The sequence below is a fragment of the Pan troglodytes genome, chromosome 2 (genome assembly GCF_028858775.2).
Source record: "Pan troglodytes isolate AG18354 chromosome 2, NHGRI_mPanTro3-v2.0_pri, whole genome shotgun sequence".
NCBI classification, from domain to species: domain Eukaryota; kingdom Metazoa; phylum Chordata; class Mammalia; order Primates; family Hominidae; genus Pan; species Pan troglodytes.
This window is the reverse complement of record NC_086015.1, coordinates 110565306-110584078: the sequence shown is the minus strand read 5'-3', so window position 1 is coordinate 110584078 and position 18773 is coordinate 110565306. Positions and strand designations below refer to the sequence as shown.

Genomic DNA, 18773 nt, shown 5'->3' with positions numbered 1-18773 from the left:
CTGCATCTTGTCAACTCTAATATCATGTTCTCATTTTTTTCTAGAAATTCTCATTAGCAATTGATATTTCCCTTTGAGACAAGCTATGTTTAATAGAAAAATTTTAAATTTCAAAATGGGGCTTTCTTATGTTTTGATTATAAATTTCTAGTTTTATCATATTATGGTGAATATTTAGATCATTTTTATGTGATTTACTGGGGCATACATGTCTGTATTGTAAATTAGAGTCAATTTTCTAAGTGTTTTTGTATTTTTTTGTCTAATTAAGAGAAATGTACTATAGTCTGCTATTATTAGTGTATTTCAATTTCTCTTTGAATCTCTTATAATTCCTACTGTATGAAAGTAGCTGCTGTGTTATTCACTGCATACCTTTTCATAAATCTTTTATTTTCACTGGGAATTGTAGCCTTTAGGATTATAAGATGTTCTTTGTCTCAATAACGGTTTTTGGTCTGAATTTTATTTTATTGAATTGCAAAATCTCAATTCTTTCTTTTTTTAATTTGCATTTTCTCAGTAGAACTTTACCCATCCTTCCTTTCCTTGTTAGCATTTCTGAATTGTTTTGTTTTAGGTGGGTCTTTGTCTTTTATATACAGCATAGAGTTGGGTTTTCCTTTGAAATCAACCTGTTTTTCTTTTTGTTTTAACACTGAGGTTGAGCCCTCTGTTGGCTGATATGTTTGGTCTCAGCTATCTCCTGTATTATATTTACCTGTGTAATATGTAGCATATTTGATGGTGATACGTGCTATTGAGGAAAATAAAGGAGAAAGGGTGCATAAAAAATGCTGGGGAGAATATTCTATTTTAAATAGTGATCAGGGAAGGCCTCACGGAGGAAGTGATTTTTGCACTTGAAATAGGCAAAAGAATGAATCGTTTGGATAAATGAGGTAAGATTGTTCCTGACAGAGGACAGCTAGGGCCAAGGCCCTGAGGCATAGAGTAGCTAGTGTGCTCTAAGGAACAGCAAGGGAGCTGGTGTGATCAAAGTTGGTAAGCAGGAGAACAGTAGGAGATAAGACCAGAGGATCAGATAGGGCCCTGTCAGTAGGGAGCAGAGAATCCCTCCTTCAAGAGAAATTTTGGTACCAGATGTTGAAATAATACATCTGCCATACCACAGTAATAAATTAATAACTCTATGAGAACACATAAATAACCCTGGGAATTCCAGCCTAGGTAGGAGAGGAAACTAGGCTTGCGGGTATGATATTTTGGGTACAACTCAAATTATGCATGAAAGTAGCTTCGTATTTGCTAACTTTGGTGGTTGGATTACTAAAGCACCTTTCCCAACCTGTACGATTGCAGGAATCCTTGACTGTTCTTCAAGTCTCTCATATTTCAGTTTGTAGTTCATATCCTACCTCCAAACGTATCAGATATAGATAACAACTATAGCTTTTGGCTATTTATCTGAAGCTGTACATTTACAGAGGAAGAATTTTATTGCAACATTCATATTAATGAAAGGTATTTTGACTAATACATGTTCAAAAAGCATGAAAACACTAAAATTCTATACTCAGAAGCTTGATTAAAGGACAGAAAATGAGATTTTTTTGAATTTTTTTAAAAAGTCAAGTATTAGTTTTTAAAGAGTTTTTTGTATTTTTTGTTTTTCTTTTTATAGGAAATCTGTTTTGACAGAAAACTATATGGCAAATGTGTGCATGTGTGTGTGTGTGTTGGGGAGGAATAGGGATGAATTCAGTCTGTAATCTAGAAAAACTGTGTCCAGGATAGGAACAGAGAAGGGACAAACTTTATATGTATACACAGGATTACTTTTTCCTTTTCATGATGTGTTTTATTGGGAAGCATTTACATGTTTTCTTTCTCTTTTCCTCCTTTTTTTTTTCTCCTGCACTTTTCTTTTTCTTAAGCTAAGCTGTCACAGTGAAATACTGTGACTAAGCCACAACTCATATAGAAAACTGAACGGTGCATTGTAAAATAGGACACAAAACAAAAGACTTCATCCGAGAGCTGAGATCATCACGAGTACACAGACCCACTGCAGTAATTCAACAGTGTTTCTCAGAGCCCAGGACAATTTCTTCAATTCTTGATATCCTACTGCCCCCTGCTGTTCATGTGGAAGCACTGACTACAGAAATTAAAGTTTTCATAACATTGCACAGGTTTTAGTGCAATGTTAGCGTGCTATCAAAGAAAGTTAAGTAGTTCAAAGATTTAAACAGAGTAATTTAAGGAATTGCTTTCTAAAAGGCTGAATATCAAAGAAATTACAAAGCAACTTTCTCTACTGTCTGATATGTTGAAGAGAGCTCTAATCCAGTTATTTGGCTAATGAATCCGGTTTCGTTTTTAAGTTTCTGAGGGGAGCAGAGCAGAAGGCAATTGAGGTAGCTTAGAGATAAATTAGTAAAGATAGAGCAGGGAGTAGATGGAGCAAATGAACGGCAAAATGTGCAAGAAGGAGGGGGTAATGAATAATTTACATCCTCGAGGGTAAAGCAGTTCAGTCCTGAACAGATCGTTTACATTCCTCCGGGGGGTCGGGCAGAAACGGGCTCCACGGAAAAGCCCGGATGGGCCATTTGTGAGCCTCAGCTCTTCTGCCTCCTGCTCCTGGATTTGATCATGGAAACCTCTCAGGGCCGTTAGGATGAGTTGGAGCCTCTGAAGCAGAGCAGAGGCACATCATCTTTAGAGCTGATTTCCTGGGCTTCTCTGCAATTTGTAAAGAGCTCAGGGGCTGTCTCCTGGATGTAAGTCAGCCCATGTGCAAATGCGTATGTGTGAGCATGCGAGTAGGATGTTATATGTTCCACGTTTTAGACTCTGAGGGCTGCTAGTTCCGGCATGGCAGACCTTCCCCTTGGGATTAACTAATAAGGTGCTAGCGTTCCCCGTCACTCAGCAAAAGTAGTTAGAAGCTTGGGGCCTTGCTTCGGCATTTGTTTTTTTGCTGGGACTCTTTCTCCATGAGGAACACGACTGGAGAAGAAACGTTCGATATTTAGAAAATTAAATGTATCCATGTTATGATAGATGTAGAAATCCAGTCCAAACTGCTCGTGAAAGATGTAGTTTTTGCTATAAGTACTATAGGAGTGTCACTTCTAAAACTTCCAAAGTTCCTACTTCAAAGGCACAATGATGGATTTTAAAAAATAAAACTTTGAGAAAACATTTACATGGTTTATTTCAGGTAACAATTAATAACCTGATTCCTTAATGCTTGGGGCTGTTACGTTCATAGCATTGCTTTTAGTGCTATCATTTCCTATTTCTCTTGTATGACATATTGTATTAGTCTGTTTTCATGCTAGTAATAAAGACATACCTGAGACTGGGCAATTTACAAAAGAAAGAGGTTTAATTGGACTTAAACTTCCACGTGGCAGGGGAAGCTTTACAATCATGACAAGGCAAGGAAGAGCAAGTCATGTCTTACGTGGATGGCAGCAAGCAAAGAGAGAGAGCTTGTGCACGGGAATTCCTCTTTTTAAAACCATTAGATCTCATGAAACTTTTTCATATCACGAGAACAGCATGGGAAAGACTTGCCCGCGTGATTCAATTACCTCCCACCAGGTCCCTCCCACAACACGTGAGAATTAAAGATGCGATTTGGGTGGGGACACAGCCAAACCATATCATTCCTCCCCTGGCTCCTCCCAAATCTCATGTCCTCACATTTCAAAATCAATCATGCCTTTTCAACAGTCCCCCAAAGTCTTAACTCATTTCAGCATTCACTCAAAAGTCCACATCTGATACAAGGCAAGTCCCTTCTGCCTATGAGCCTGTAAAATCAAAAGCAAGTTAGTTACTTCCTGGATACAATGTGGGTACAGGCATTGGGTAGCCATTCCAAATGGGAGACATTGGCCAAAAGAAAGTTGCTACAGGCCCCATGCAAGTCCGAAATCCAGCGGGACAGTCAAATCTTAAAGCTCCAAAATGATCTTTTTTCACTCCATGTCTCACATCCAGGTCATGCTCACAAAAGAGGTAGGTTCCCATGGTCTCGGGCAGCTCCGCCCCTGTGGCTTTGCAGGGTACAGCACTCCTTCTGGCTGTTTTCAGGGGCTGGCCTTGAGTGTCTATGGTTTTTCCAGGCACACGGCGCAAGCTGTTGGTGGATCCACCATTCTGGGGTCTGGAGGATGGTGGTCCTCTTCTCACAGCTCCACTAGGCTATGCCTCAGTAGGGACTCTGTATGGGGGCTCTGACCCCACATTTCCCTTCCACACTGCCCTAGCAGAGGTTCTCCATGAGGGCCCCACCCCTGCAGCAAACTTTTGCCTGGGCATCCAGACATTTCCATACATCTTCTGAAATCTAGGTGGAGGTTCCCAAACCTCAAATCTTGACTTGTATGCACCCACAGGCCCAACACCACATGGAAGCTGCCCAGGTTTGGGGCTTGCACTCTCTGAAGAAACAGCCTGAGCTGTACCTTGGCCCCTATTAGTCACCGCTGGAGTGCCTGGGACTCAGGGCACCAAGTCCCTAGGCTGCACACAGAATGGGGACCCTGGGCCTGGCCCAGGTAACCATTTTCTCCCAGGCCTTCTGGCCTGTGATGGGAGGGACTGCCATGAAGACCTCTGACTTGCCCTGGAGACACCTTTCCCATTGTCTTGGGGATTAACATTCAGCTCCTCGTTACTTATGCAAATTTCTGCAGCCAGTTTGAATTTCTCCTCAGAAAATGGGTTTTTCTTTTCTATCACATTGTCAAGCTGCAAATTTTCCAAACTTTTTATGCTCTGCTTCCCTTATAAACTGAATGCATTTAATAGCACTGAAGTCACATCTTAAATGCTTTGCTGCTTAGAAATTTCTTCTGCCAGATACCCTAAATCATCTCTCTCAAGTTCAAAGTTCCACAAATCTCTAGGGCAGGAGCAAAATGCTGCCAGTCTCTTTGCTAAAACATAACAAGAGTTACCTTTGCTCCAGTTCCCAACAAGTCCCTCATCTCCATCTGAGACCACCTCAGCTTGGACCTTATTATCTATGTTGCTATCAGGCTTTTGGTCAAAGCCATTCAACAAGTCTTTAGGAAGTTCCAAAGTGTCCCACATTTTCCTGTCTTCCTATGAGCCCTCCAAACTGTTCTAACCTCTACCTATTACCCAGTTCCAAAGTTGCTTTCACATTTTTGGGTGTCTTTTCAGCCACACCCCACTCTACTGGTACCAATTGACTGTATTAGTCCATTTTTCATGCTGCTGATAAAGACATACCTGAGACTGGGCAATTTACAAAAGAAAAGGGTTTAACTGGATTAGTTCCATGTGGCTGGGGAAGCCTGGGGAATTCCTCTTTTTAAAACCATCAGATCTCATGAAACTTACTATCAAGAGAACAGCATGGGAAAGACTTGCCCCCATGATTCAGTTACTTCCCACTGGGTCCCTCCCACAACACGTGGGAATTCAAGATGAGATTTGGGTGGGGGCATAGCCAAACCATATCACTTATTAATATTTATTTTCTCAGAGTTATATTCTCCATTTGGGCAGTGCTAAAGATGAGAAGAAACACAGGGCAGGCTGTGTCTTTAAGACTTTTATAGTAATTTAGAAAACTGTAGAACCATAGCATGATAATCATGTAAGAGTGAGGTGGGGCCAAGAGTAAGAAAATAATCTCACCATTATCTTTTATTCTATCAGTTTATCCTATCCCCTCCCCCGCATCCCATCCACATCCCCTCCCATTTCTCCATTCTACTCTTTACTATTTCATTTTATTTGTATTGATATTTAAATTTCAAATCAGGAATACTGGCTATTCTGTTTATGTAATTTTGCTCAATCCATAGTACAATGTTTGCATATAGTTGCAATAAATCTCTGTTATGAACACCAACACACTTACTAATTGCCTGGCATTATGCTGCTCCTATGTAAAACAGTTGTACATTTGATTTTAGGAAAGGAGAAAAGTGAAGTTGGAGGGAATTTATGTAGACCTATAGGAAGAACTAGAAATATTTGTTTGTATTCAGACTCTTAGGGGCGATGAGAAAGTTCATTAGTGAAAAAAGCTAGAACACAAAAATTTCACCTTGTAAGTATCTGCGGAAATATTTCTCTTTAATGGTTTTCTCATGTTGCTAAGAAGGATCAACTTTTAACATTTCCCTTTGTGTAGTTTCTTGTCAGATCTGTGTACACGCACCTACCAAAGATAGGGTGGGAATTTGCATTTTTTATCAATCCCGGAGAGCAGATAAGTTTAGAAAAAGAAATTTAAACTTACTTTTTTTTAGAATCAAGAACTAACTTACTAGTGTTTCGCTGTACAAAATTTACAGTTAATTGAAACTTGGTTTTGCCTTCTGAACTGTTTGCAACCCAAATTGTCTGCTCTTATTGGTTTTACTTAAATTGTATTGAATACTAATATCTAACAAAGTTGTATCCCTAAGTGGTTCCAAAATTTCATTAAGTTACTGAGAAGTGGATCTTCTCTGCAAATGTATTGTGGTGTATGTGATCTCTTTTCTTCCCCTTCTATGGTTCCAGGGACTCTTCATAGAAAGTTTGGAACTATTTTCTGTTACGTGGTAGTGGTAGAAATTCGGATGGAGGAAGTTCACGGGTTAAAAAAATAAATTGTTGATAATAACAAAATAGTTTCAAGGCTTCTTTTAATTCTCATATTTTGTGATTTTCCTTCACATCAGACATTGCATAAAGTATGTTAAAACAAGGTCCCAACTTTTGAGTTTCATTTCAATTAGACAGTAAACTACTGTCTAATCACTAGGAAATATTTTGTGAGTGTTTCATTGCGCAGGGTGCTGGAATAGATGCTGATTAGAGAGAACTGCACAGACTATGTTCCTGTCCTCAGATTATTTATAATAGCATGTGAGATGAAAATTTAAAAAAGGTCAAAACACAGAATTAGAGGAAAAGGTGAGTAAAGTATTTAGCATTTTACTTCTATTTCAGTAAAATGTCTCTTGGGAGCCTTGGGAGGCAGGATAGAATGATTAAAAATGTTCAAAGAACAAACCTTCATGTCAAATTATCCACCTGAAAAGCTGGAATTCATAAGTGTAGACCTCCTGTAAGATACAGCAAAGAATCAGCCTTTCTCTACCCCCAGACTCCCTACGTCTTGTTTAAGCCTGGATCATCTCGGTTTGGATTGCAGAAAACCAATGGAAATTGTTAGAGCTCCTCCTTATTGATCTTCCTTGCACAGCCAGATAGATAATATGGTTGAGATTTAGAAGAAAAAAGAAGGTCCACGTGACTGGAAAAAAAAAAAAAGTGTGTTACTGAGATGCTGAAAATACATGATTAAATAGCCCAAATAGACAACACAAATAATTTATGTATCTTTTAAGTTGGTCAGTATGAGGTTTGTATTTAAATTGCATCTCTCCTCAATTCAAATTGCCTTAGGCTTTTGGGTATTTAAAAATATTTTGTATTCATGAACACTTCTTTTATAATTGATGTAGATGCTTGCTTATAGCCCAAGTCTAATTTGTAAGCTGGAAAGTTCATTTATTTATTCATTTCACATCTATTATATATTAGATATAATAATTTATGAGCCAAATATGATGGTATGATGGTAGGGATTGTTTTTTTGTTTTGTTTTGTTTTGGTTTTGAGACAGAATTTTGCTCTTGTTGCCCAGGCTGGAGTGCAGTGGTGCGATCTTGGCTCACTGCAACCTCCGCCTCCTGGATTCAAGTGATTCTCCTGCCTCAGCCTCCTGAGTAGCTGGGATTACAGGCACGTGCCACCATGCCTGGCTAATTTTGTATTTTTAGTAGAGATGGGGTTTCTCCGTCAGGCTGACGGATTTGGTCAGGCTGGCCTCGAACTCCTGACCTCAGGTGATCCGCCGGCCTCAGCCTCCCAAAGTGCTGGGATTATAGGCATGAGCCACTGCACCAGGCCTGGGATAGGTTTTTAAGTTAATTTTAAAGCTTACTTACATTATCATGAGCTCTATTTACCTAAATTCCAAGAAATTCTGTGTGTGGGACAAAGCAGGGTCCCACCAAGTGGCCCTGCTACACTTTGTCTAGATCTCTGTTGTAGCACTTATTGCATTTTTCTTTTTTGACAATTTTGTCAGCTGGAATGAGAGCACAGTGTGGTCTGGATCGATCTGATTGTTACTGTGTCCTCAGCACCTAACACAAAACCTGCAACACAATAGAAACCCAGAAAGAGTGGCTTGGATGAGTAAAGCATCATGTACACATGCATTGCTCTATCTAAGGGCATTTTTATTCTCAATGGGTGTTAAGGCCATTTCACACTCTGGCATATCATCTCTAGGAAAAGGCAGAACCCCTCTTATCTTAATATCTTCCATAATTTGACTGAATACTGAGCTGAAGCACTTTCACATCAGAGTGAAATCTGATTCAAGTCATTTTTGTAATAATTAGACCTTAAGGTTTAGATTGAGTTATTTGGGTGATATTTATGAGAACAACTGTTTTATACTATTCTTAAGAATATTTTTCAATTTCCTAGTAGGTAAAATCAGGTTTTGGAGAAGCAGTTCTTGCCTGGAGAGGCTGATGAGGGGTTCTCTGAGAAACCTTCGTAGCCATCCAGTATTAATTGCTTTCCATGTATTCAGTGGGTTTATGTCCACAGAAATACATTTTATGAGTACTTTGAGAATGAAACAGTGCTGAACGGAGACAGCAGTCATATGCAGCCAGAATTTATGTGAAATTACTGATCATTCTCATTTAGGGTGGGAGTAAATGATGGTACTTTGGAGTGAAATTTCTGGTTCTGTCCTTATAGCTCATACAGGATTGTCATTTACTGTTGAGTGGATTGTGAATTGCACAAAAAAACACATCTAAAGTGTATGCTACTTATAGACATTATAAATTTGGTTATTTATTAAGATAATTTTGTGAGCAGTAAAGTGTCTGGTTTTAATAAAATCAATATATTTTGGCCACTTTTATTACAGATGGGATAACATTTGATGAAGAGGTACGTTGTTTTTTTATTTTGTTTTGTTTTGTTTTTGAGACGGAGTCTCGCTCTGTTGGCAGTCTGGAGTGCAGTGGCACGATCTTGGCTCACTGCAACCTCCGACTCCTGGGTTCAAGCAATTCTCCTACCTCAGCCTCCCGAGTAGCTGGGATTACAGATGCATGCCACCACACCTGGCTAATTTTTGTATTTTTAGTAGAGACAGGGTTTTACCATGTTGTCCAGGATGGTCTCTATTTCCTGACCTCGTGATCCACCTGCCTTGGCCTCCCAAAGTGCTGGGATTACAGGCGTGAGCCGTTGCACGCAGCTGTTTTTTTTTAAATTTGTACAAAGGCTGTATATGGACTTGCGGTGGCCTGAACTTGGACAAGTTACATAACTCCTTTGGCTTTCATATGGAGATATTAATACCTACCTTGCTAAATTGGTTATAAATATTACATGTGTGTGGCACACAGTCAGTGTTCAATAAATACTTTTGAATGAATATTAAAGCACTAAGCATAATGTCTGTGATACAGATTTGGTAAATTGCGGCCCATTTTTACCTTGAATGAGGGAAATTTTAGATTAATAGTATATGTGTAAATATGTGCCTTTGAAGTTTCTTAAGTGTTTCATATTTTGCACTTAATTACTGCATGGTACTATCTAAAATGTTCCTAATAAGGTGTTTGGGATCCTTCTTTAATTTCCTGAGGAGTACACATCCAGTATACAGGAAATTATGACTATGTGACACATTGAAAGGAAAAATTAGTGACTCATAGTTGAGCTTATTTTGGAATCCTAAAATATGGGAATCCTAGGTTTGTAAGGAAACATTTAATCCAAACTACCATCAGTTACTTGAATTTCACTGTATTTATCAGATGTATATTGATCAGTTATTATATGTTGGAACTGTGCTATGCATGAGGACTACAAAGATAAATGAGATATTCTTGTTGAGAAGTTACAGATCTTTGCGTGAACATTTCCAGGGACAATTCACAATTACTAACCTTATTTTTAGGAATCTTATGACAATTCAAAATTTATCTTTATCTTTCATTTATTGGCTTAGCTTTTCTATTTAGGGCACAAAGAAGTAAGCATAATTATTTTTTAGAAAAATCTTTCTTATACATGAACGAAATTGAATTTCTTCTGAGACATCTGTTCTTCAACTGAAACATCACTGCATTACTCTGCTGTTCCTCAAGCCTCTTCACCATTTTGCTCACTCCTCTGAATGCCTTCCAGGTTGTCTGCTAAGATGTGGAACATACACATAACCAGGGTGTCCAGGCTCCAGCTGTAGATCAGCCATCACAGAACAATTTCTTTCGCATATCAGATACTGTCTTTCAAATCTGTGGCATGATTTATACTCATAACTGTGTGACCAATATGTACTATAAACTGTCTCATCCCTATTGTTATTTAAAAAGAATATAGATGATCTCTCTAATTCCTTAAGGAGCTTTTCATATACTGTTCCAACCATCAAAATGATAATAATGAGGGCAACCTTGCTAGAGCTCTAGGTTATTGAATTACTATTTGGAAGTCATTTTTGGTCCAGTTAATTAAAGCCACTGTTATTTATATAATTTACGACAGGTAGGTGGTAGATAGCTAAGGAAGGACTTCTATAGCTTTGCAGATCTGTTTTCTATAAATTGCTGTCTCACTTAAACAATTGTTTTCAATAAACAATGTGAAAGGTAATTCTACTTATAACTCTAAGCACTTACTAAAAAACCTTAATATCTATTCACTTTTTATTTTAGTTAACAAATGCATGAAATGCCTCTGTACCAAGTGTACTCTGACTCAGCACTTGGGACAAGTGCCCTGCCTACCAGAACAGTAGAAGAAGACAGTTCTAACTCAGCGACAATTTATAGCTGTGCACACTGCTATGCTTTGCTACTTATAGAAGAAGGAAAGGACAAACAGGTGTAGTAATGAATTGGAAGATGGTGACAGGGAAGAGACCTCTGTCTGTATGAAGGGTGAATGTTTGGAAGCCGTGGGAGAGGTAGACCTGGATAGATGGTATGTTAGTTTCCTAGGGCTGCCATGCCAAATTACCACAAACTTTGTGGCTGAAAACAAAGAAGAGCAAAGAAATTTGCTCTTCCATAGTCAGGAGGCCAGAAGTTTGAAATCAAGGTTTTGACCTGGCCATCCATGCTACCTATCAAGACCCTGGAGAAGAATCTTCCTTTGTCTCTTTCTATCTTTGTCTCTTGGCAATCGTTGGCATTCTTTGGCTTTTATATGCATCCCTCCAATCTCTGCCATTGTCTTCACATGACCTTCCTTCCTGTGTCTCCTCTGTATCTCTGTGTCCAAATCTCTCTCTCTCTATCTCTCTTTTTTTTTTCAATAAAGACACTAGTCATGAGATTAGGGTCTGACTTAATCCAGTGTGACCTCACTTTTACTTGATGACATCTGCAAAAACTGCATTTCCAAAGAAGCTCACATTTACAGGTCTGGGTAATTTAGACTGTTTGTGCTGCCATAACAAAATACCACAGACTCAGTAATTCATAAAGACCAGAAATTTATTTCTCATAGTTCTAGAGGCTGTGAAGTCCAAGATCAAGGCACCAGCGGGTTTATTGTCCAGTGATGGTCCAGTCTCTGCCTCCAAGATGGCGCCTGGAATGCTGCATCCTCTAGAGAGGATGAATGCTGTGTCTTCACACAGCAGAAGACAAAATGGCAAAAAAGGATGAACTCTCTCCATCAAGCCCTTTTATAAGAGCAACTAATCTCATTCACAAGAGAGGAGCTCTCATGCCTAATCACCTTTTAGAGGCAATACCTCTTAATACTATCACATTGGCAGCACTTGAATTTTGGTGGAGAAACTTTCAAACCATAGCCAGGAGTTATGACTTGAACATATCTTTTAGGGGAAACAATTCAATCCATAACAGGTGAGATGGACCAAATTATGAAACACTTTAAATGAAGGTGGAAGAGTGTGGGTTTTATTTATAAGTCAGGGGGCCACTAGAAACTTTAAGTAAGGGTGCTAATAAGATAGTTATTACAGGAAGGTCTGGTGGAGGTATGCTATAGCATGCTGAGCTGAAAATGAAGTTTAGAGATGAGGATATTAATGAGGATATCACAGCAGTGTGCCATGGATAAAGTGAAGGAAAGTTTATAAGGGAAGATGTAGAAGAATGTATTTTTTCAAAGATGACTGCAGCAATGTCTCTCATACCACTTGCTCTTTGTAATGAGACCTTCTCACAGCCTTATCAATAGGTAGTATCTGTTTCTCTACCTATGCATCTAGACAGACCCAGTGACTGTTTTGACCAATAGAGTAGGGTGAAAGTGACACCTTGCCAATTATTAATATACGCATAGACTTTTCCTGCCCCTTTCCTACCCTGAGAGCACCAAGCTGTGAGAAGCCTGAGCCATGGAGCTATGTAGAGAGGCCCTGGAGGCAGGGCCAGGGCCAGGGTGAGGCAAGAGAGGTGCCTTGAACAAAATTTAAGGAGGTGCTCTGAGGTGCATTTGCATGACACTGAGAAGAAGTGTCCCTTAAATTTTGCACCCAAGGCACCTCTCTTAACTTGATTCACATTAGTTCTGGACCTGCCAAGGGAGAGGGAGAGGGAGACGGAGAGGGAGAGGGAGACAGAGAGGGGAGAGGGGAGAGGGGAGAGGGAGACCAGAAACACCATGGGAAGTGCAAGACATTAAAGGAAGGAAGCCATCTTGAACATTGGTCCTCTGGCCCAGGCTAACAGCTGGTACCAAGTGGATCAGTGGTGAACCACCAAGCTGACCCGTCCTAAACTGATCCACAAAATGATGAGTAAAACAAAATTGTTGTTTTAAGCCACTTAGTATTGAGGTAATTTGTTATGCCACAATAGATTACCTAAAACACCCTCATGTCTTGCCAGTATTATGTGAAGCTAGTAGTTGATTGAGAAATACCAAGTTGCTCTCTATTTACTGAAATTTAACAGAGCTGAATGCTTGATAGTTCCTTAGGGTGAAAGGTTGAAGGAAGTGATGAGAGAGATTATAGTGGGTAGCAGTCTAGGAAATAGAATTTAATGCCTACTTTCTTCAGTTCACGGCTTAAGCTACATAGCCATATGGCTTTTAATGTTTAGGGTTCCAGAACAAAAAGGTACACACACTCACAGTTGGAGTCTTTATAGAAACAAAACTCATGTCTGTTTTGATCTATGCCATGCAGAGTGCTGTGAAATTCCCATTTTCAAGCAAATGGTCTGAATTCTGATGCTAAATGAATAAAATTTTCCCTGGATCTCATTAGCCCGCACTTGGGAAGGAGGGGAGTCAGTTAATCTATTTCTTCTTGGCTTTGTCTGAACAAATCAAGCTTTGAATAAGAGGTTTATTTTTATGAAGACTGAAGTTACTAATTTTCATTGAGTACCTCTGTTTTACAGTAATTTACACATTCTTTTGAATGGTTGTTGGAACATTTACTTATTGTCCTCTGAGGCATTTTCTAATTACTTGTAAGCAAGGCTGAGGAAAAAGAAAATCCAGAAAAAACGTTAAGAAAGGGACTGTTTGGTAGACAAGGTGTATTACACATAAAATTAAAATATAATGGATACTTTTAAAAGCCTTTAGTCCATTTTATAGCTTTCTCTGCTTCTGCAAGTACATAGTAAGTGAAGATTTCCCAACCCATTATTCATTTCTACATGATGTTAGACATTTTTATGACCTCCTAGAGTACTTATAATCTGTACTACACAATTTAGCACCTAATTATATTATGTTCATTATTATGTCATTATAAGTTCTCATCCCCTCAACTAGATTATATGATCTTAAAAGTCAGAGAGCATGTCTTACACTTCTGTATTCACATTCCAACTAGCATAGCCACCACTTGGGGCATTTTAATTGATAGAAGCATATTGAGTTCTAGTCCCTCAAATTTCAGTGAATGTATCTGTGGAGCACCTGTCACAGCTCTGGATATAGGGGCAGAGATAGGCAAGTTACTTTTTCTTTCCCAAGGAGTTTGTCAACAAGTGTTAAGTACCAAGTACTAAGGCGAGGGATTACTTTGACAGAGTGACTTCCTTTCTCTTTTTCCTTTAGTGTCAGAACAGGGCAGAGGAAAAGCAGAGAGCCTTGAGCCACTATGTCATTATCATTTTGATGTAGATGGATTATTGGCATTTTTTTACTTCTCCAGTTGGACAAAACCTAATGGTGTCTGACCCAGGAAGTCTTACTTGTCTGAGCCACTAGGCTAAATGGTTGGCAGCCTTACATTTCTCTTGTTTTGAGTAAGCATCAGGGTATCAGATTCACATTTTTTTATTGTGATAAGACATACATGACATAAAATTTACCACTTTAATCAGTCTTAAGTGTACAGTTTAGTGATACTAAGTACATTCACATTGTTGTACAATCACCACCATCATCCATATCTGGAACATTTTTATTATCCTAAACTGAAACTCTGTACCCATTAAACAAACACTTCCTATTCCTTCATATCCCCATTGCCTGCTAACCACTATTCTACTTTCTGTCTCTACGAATTTGACTATTCTAGGTACTTCATATAGGTGGAATCATACAGTATTTGCCCTTTTGTGTCTGGCTTATTTCACTTAGCATAGTATTTTCAAGGTCCATCCAAGTTGTATGAGGTGTCAGAATTCCATTCCCTTTTAAGACTGAGTAATAATCTGTTGTGTTGTAATAATCCATATATATAATATCTACATTATATATATATATAATGTTTCGTTGAACCATTCATCCATTGGTAGGCATTTGGTTGTGAATAATGCAGCTATGAACATCGATATACATACTGATCCCCATTATTCTGAACACCAACACTGACTTAATGCTCATGGTGAGCAAAGTACCCTTCTTAGCCGTTAAAATGCCTGGAAGAGTCAGTGAATCTCTGCAATTTCATAACTTGAATTCAGACTTAAATACTCATTAGGAAAATATGACTTGGCAACATTTTTTAGATTAGGATCGTGACCAATACTGGGATTCAGTAAATATGTCCTGTTTATTTGTCCTTCAGAGTGTTTCCTGTGTCCATTTTTTTTCTATTTTCTCATGACTTAATTGTATATCCTCATTGCTAGGCAGCAGGACTCCAGCAGTCACATTCTAACTGGTCTCTCCCTTTCTGATTTTTCTTATAAAATGCTGCTTTGATCATTTTACATTACTGGACAGAAATTTTCAGTGGCTCCTCATCATGTACAGGACAAAGCCCAAGCTCGTTTGCCTGGCACATAGGCCTCTTGGGATCTGGCAGCAGCGTACCACTCAGGCCCTACTTCTCTCACTTCATGTAGAAACTGCCCAAGCCAACATTTTCTTCTCATTACCCTCTGAATAAATTATCATTTTCTTGGATTTTCTCACTGCTGTTTGTTCCATCATGTATAAACATTTGGATGCTGTCTTCAAGTTTTAGCTTAAATATCAGCATCTCTGCTCTTTTTTTTTTTAAAAAAGATTTTGAAATGATTGCTTGCTCTTTTGAATGTGTGTGCATTTATTGTAAGACTAATCATGTTAATGATGTTTTTGCAATAGCTAACATTTTTGAGCCCTTGGGCTAAAGCTAAGTGCATTACTTGCATTATTTCATTCATTTTTATAGCATTTTATATGAAGTATATACTATCATTATCCATTATACAGATGATGAATTTGAGGCTTTGAGATGCTAACTTGTCCAAAATCACACAACTGTTAAGTAACAGATCTAGGTCTTGATCTCAAGTTTTTGCCGCCAAAGCATCACTTAAGATGTATATTTATTGCATTAATTAGATTATAGGCCTGTAAGTGAATAAGGGCTTTACTGAATCCCCCATGGGAGCCACCCATCAGTGGTCAAAGTCAGAAAAAGGCTGCCCATTGAATAGAAATGTTTTTTAAAATCAGCCCACTGTGGATAAGCTTAGCATGATTTTTCAACTGGTTACTTCATACTGTTTCTTCAAGATGAGGAAAGCTTCACAACTGTTCATGTTTGATTAGGCGCATTCCTGAGGCATGTCTTTCTGTCATAGCACTGACCACACTGACCGTAGTTATCTGTAACCTGTGTGTCTCCCAAACATCTTTGCTTGGATTCCTGGTACCTAGAACAACAGCCTGCCTGCACATATGCTCAATAAATGCTTATTAAATGAATGAATGCATCTGTGGCCATTGTCCATCCTAAAAATTACTTTCTAAATGTGTTGCTGTTACAGAGTTGAGTAATACATAATTCCAGTAAAGTCAAACAAAGTATCTCCTCAAGAAGGCAAAATGACAATGTAAATGAAAACTATATTTTAAAAATTTGTGCTGCAACTTACCTTTCATGATGTAATGGTTTTTGTGGTAGCATTTAACAAAGGATGTTTGAATGTAAGCGGTTGATGTCTATATTCATGGAAAAGAGAACCTGTGTGTTAAAGGCATGAGTGTATTTGGTCTATAGGCAATTTGGGAACAGGCATATTTCAGAGTTTCATACAGTGTTCTTTAAAATTAGCCAATTCTGTTTTTTTTCTGGTTATGTGCTTTCCAAACAATCTTCTGATTAATAATTGGATTACTCAAATACCTTGATACTTAAAAGCCAATACCATAGAGAGTAGATATTAATATACTAGGAAACGTATATTCTAAACAAAAATAAAATATGAGTCTTTATGTTTTAATTATTTATGAGTTTGTTAACTTTGTTTTAAAAAATTGAAGCAGAAAAGCTGAGGACCTACCTTAGACAGCAGTGACACATCTAAAATATTTCCCCTAGAGTTCTTGCCTGAGAAGCTAGTAAGATTTTTCTTAATGTTTCTATATAGATAGATCCATCAATATCTGGCACATTGCTTTGCATACAGTGGACATATCACAAATACTTTCTTTTTATTTTGTCAGTTCAATAGAATATAGTACTCTGAAGCAACAGTTGTCAATCATTTTCTCTTTGTGACACACATGATAGATGTAACTTCAACCTTCTAACACGTTTCCACTTGCCAACTCAAGTTTATGCTTCATTTTATGTATACCAATTGTAGCTGCACTTCCTGCCTCCCATTCTGGAAGCATATGGAAATGTACATGAGAATGTGTTATTGTAGAGGTGGTAATAATAAGAAATGATAATAATAATAATACTATAGCAAGAATATTTCAAATACCATCTAATCACTGTTGTGTTTGTAACCTTGCAATAGTTTCTTGTTGCCTAGAGCCAGTTCCCAAACTTTTGTTTGGGACACAGAACTCACCATGGTGGTAGTACTGGTAGCAGCTGGGTGCCTCAGCCCCTGCAGGATGGGGATTCACTCTGGCAGACCTCCAGGACCCTTCACATTCCACACCATCTGAAAAATCTCAAGAGATGTAAGAATTACAACTTAGCATTCATTGTGAGCTCATCTTGCTTCCCAGTCAGATGCGGGTATGTGTAGATTCCTGGATACTCCAGGATTGTGAACTACTCTAGGGAAATCTCAGAGGCAATTTGATATGGACTGTACCTTCCTGAAAGTTTGTTAAAAATGCAGTAACAGAAATACTTTGGCCTGCTATGAAGTTAGAGAAACTGCACAACAAGGATAAACTTACTTGACTCTGAAGATTTTATTTTTGAGCTCTGTACTGCCACTTCCCATTTCATTAGGAGTTTAATTCTGATAAAAATTCAGCTCCTTTGCACAACAGAATGTTAATTTTCCTTGAATTTCAGACATTTTAATAATGTCCATCCTAAAAATTACTTTCTAAATGTTCTTTTGTCCCTTATAGGCTAGTTTATGGTACTTCCAAAAGGATTCCCCAAGCAATTCGGAGCAATCGAGTCATTGATGGACTATCTTTTAATATCCTAAAGCTAAAATAGTAATTTATTTATTTATTTATTTATTTATTTATTGAGACGGAGTCTCTCTCTCTCGCCCAGGCTGGAGTGCAGTGGCGTGATCTCGGCTCACTGCAACCTCCGCTTCCTGGACTCAAGAGATTCTCCTATCTCAGCCTCCCGAGTAGCTGGGACTACAGGAGCATGCCACCAGGCCTGACTAATTTTTTGTAATTTTTGTAGTAGAGACGAGGTTTCACTCTGTTAGCCATGATGGTCTCGATCTCCTGACCTCATGATCTGCCCATCTCGGCCTCCCAAAGTGCTGCTGGGATTAACAGGTGTGAGCCACCACACCTGGCCAATAATTTATTTTTTTCATACTCACATTATGGTATAATGGAAAGAATGACTAGGTTCAGATCCTGCTTCTACAACTTACATGCTAATTAGACATTGGGCAATGCAGTTTCTTCATGCATTCATTCATTCAGCAGATGTTACTGAGTCCTTACTTTGTGGCAGACATAGTATTAAGCTCTGAGAAGGGAAGTCAATAAAAATAATCTCTGAACGTCCACGGAGATTTTAGTCTATTGGGGGAGACTGGCAAGCAAGTTAGCAGTTAAAGTGGAGTGTTACTATGGAATTATGTAGCAGGGTAGAGTCCTGTGGAACTTAAAACCAAGGCAGGTGTGAATTGAGAATAGGGGAGAGTGTTAGGGAAGGCTTGTTGGGGAAAGCAGTGCTTAAGCTGAGTCTTAAAGCCAAGTATAATTTAGTAGAATATAGATATAGAAAGGAGATTCTAGTAGCATGAACAAGCTAACAGGGAAACATAAAATGATAAAACATGTTTATAGACCAATAATTACTGTTCATTATTACTGTTACAAGTGTTCCA

The 18773-nt window shown here is 38.5% G+C and overlaps 1 long non-coding RNA gene and 1 pseudogene across 2 annotated transcripts; one reads left to right on the top strand and one right to left on the bottom strand.

The window, feature by feature from the left end:
* Positions 1-18773, top strand: part of LOC460978 (tyrosine-protein phosphatase non-receptor type 11-like) — a 145816-nt pseudogene that overhangs the window by 2392 nt on the left and 124651 nt on the right.
* LOC129143637 (uncharacterized) lies at positions 6927-17397 on the bottom strand. Of its 2 annotated transcripts, XR_008547292.1 has the most exons (3): positions 17298-17397; positions 7983-8174; positions 6927-7264 (listed from the first exon to the last, which is right to left on the bottom strand). It is a non-coding gene; the product is annotated as an uncharacterized LOC129143637 (long non-coding RNA). The 2 variants fall into 2 exon arrangements; XR_008547291.1 differs by lacking the exon at positions 7983-8174.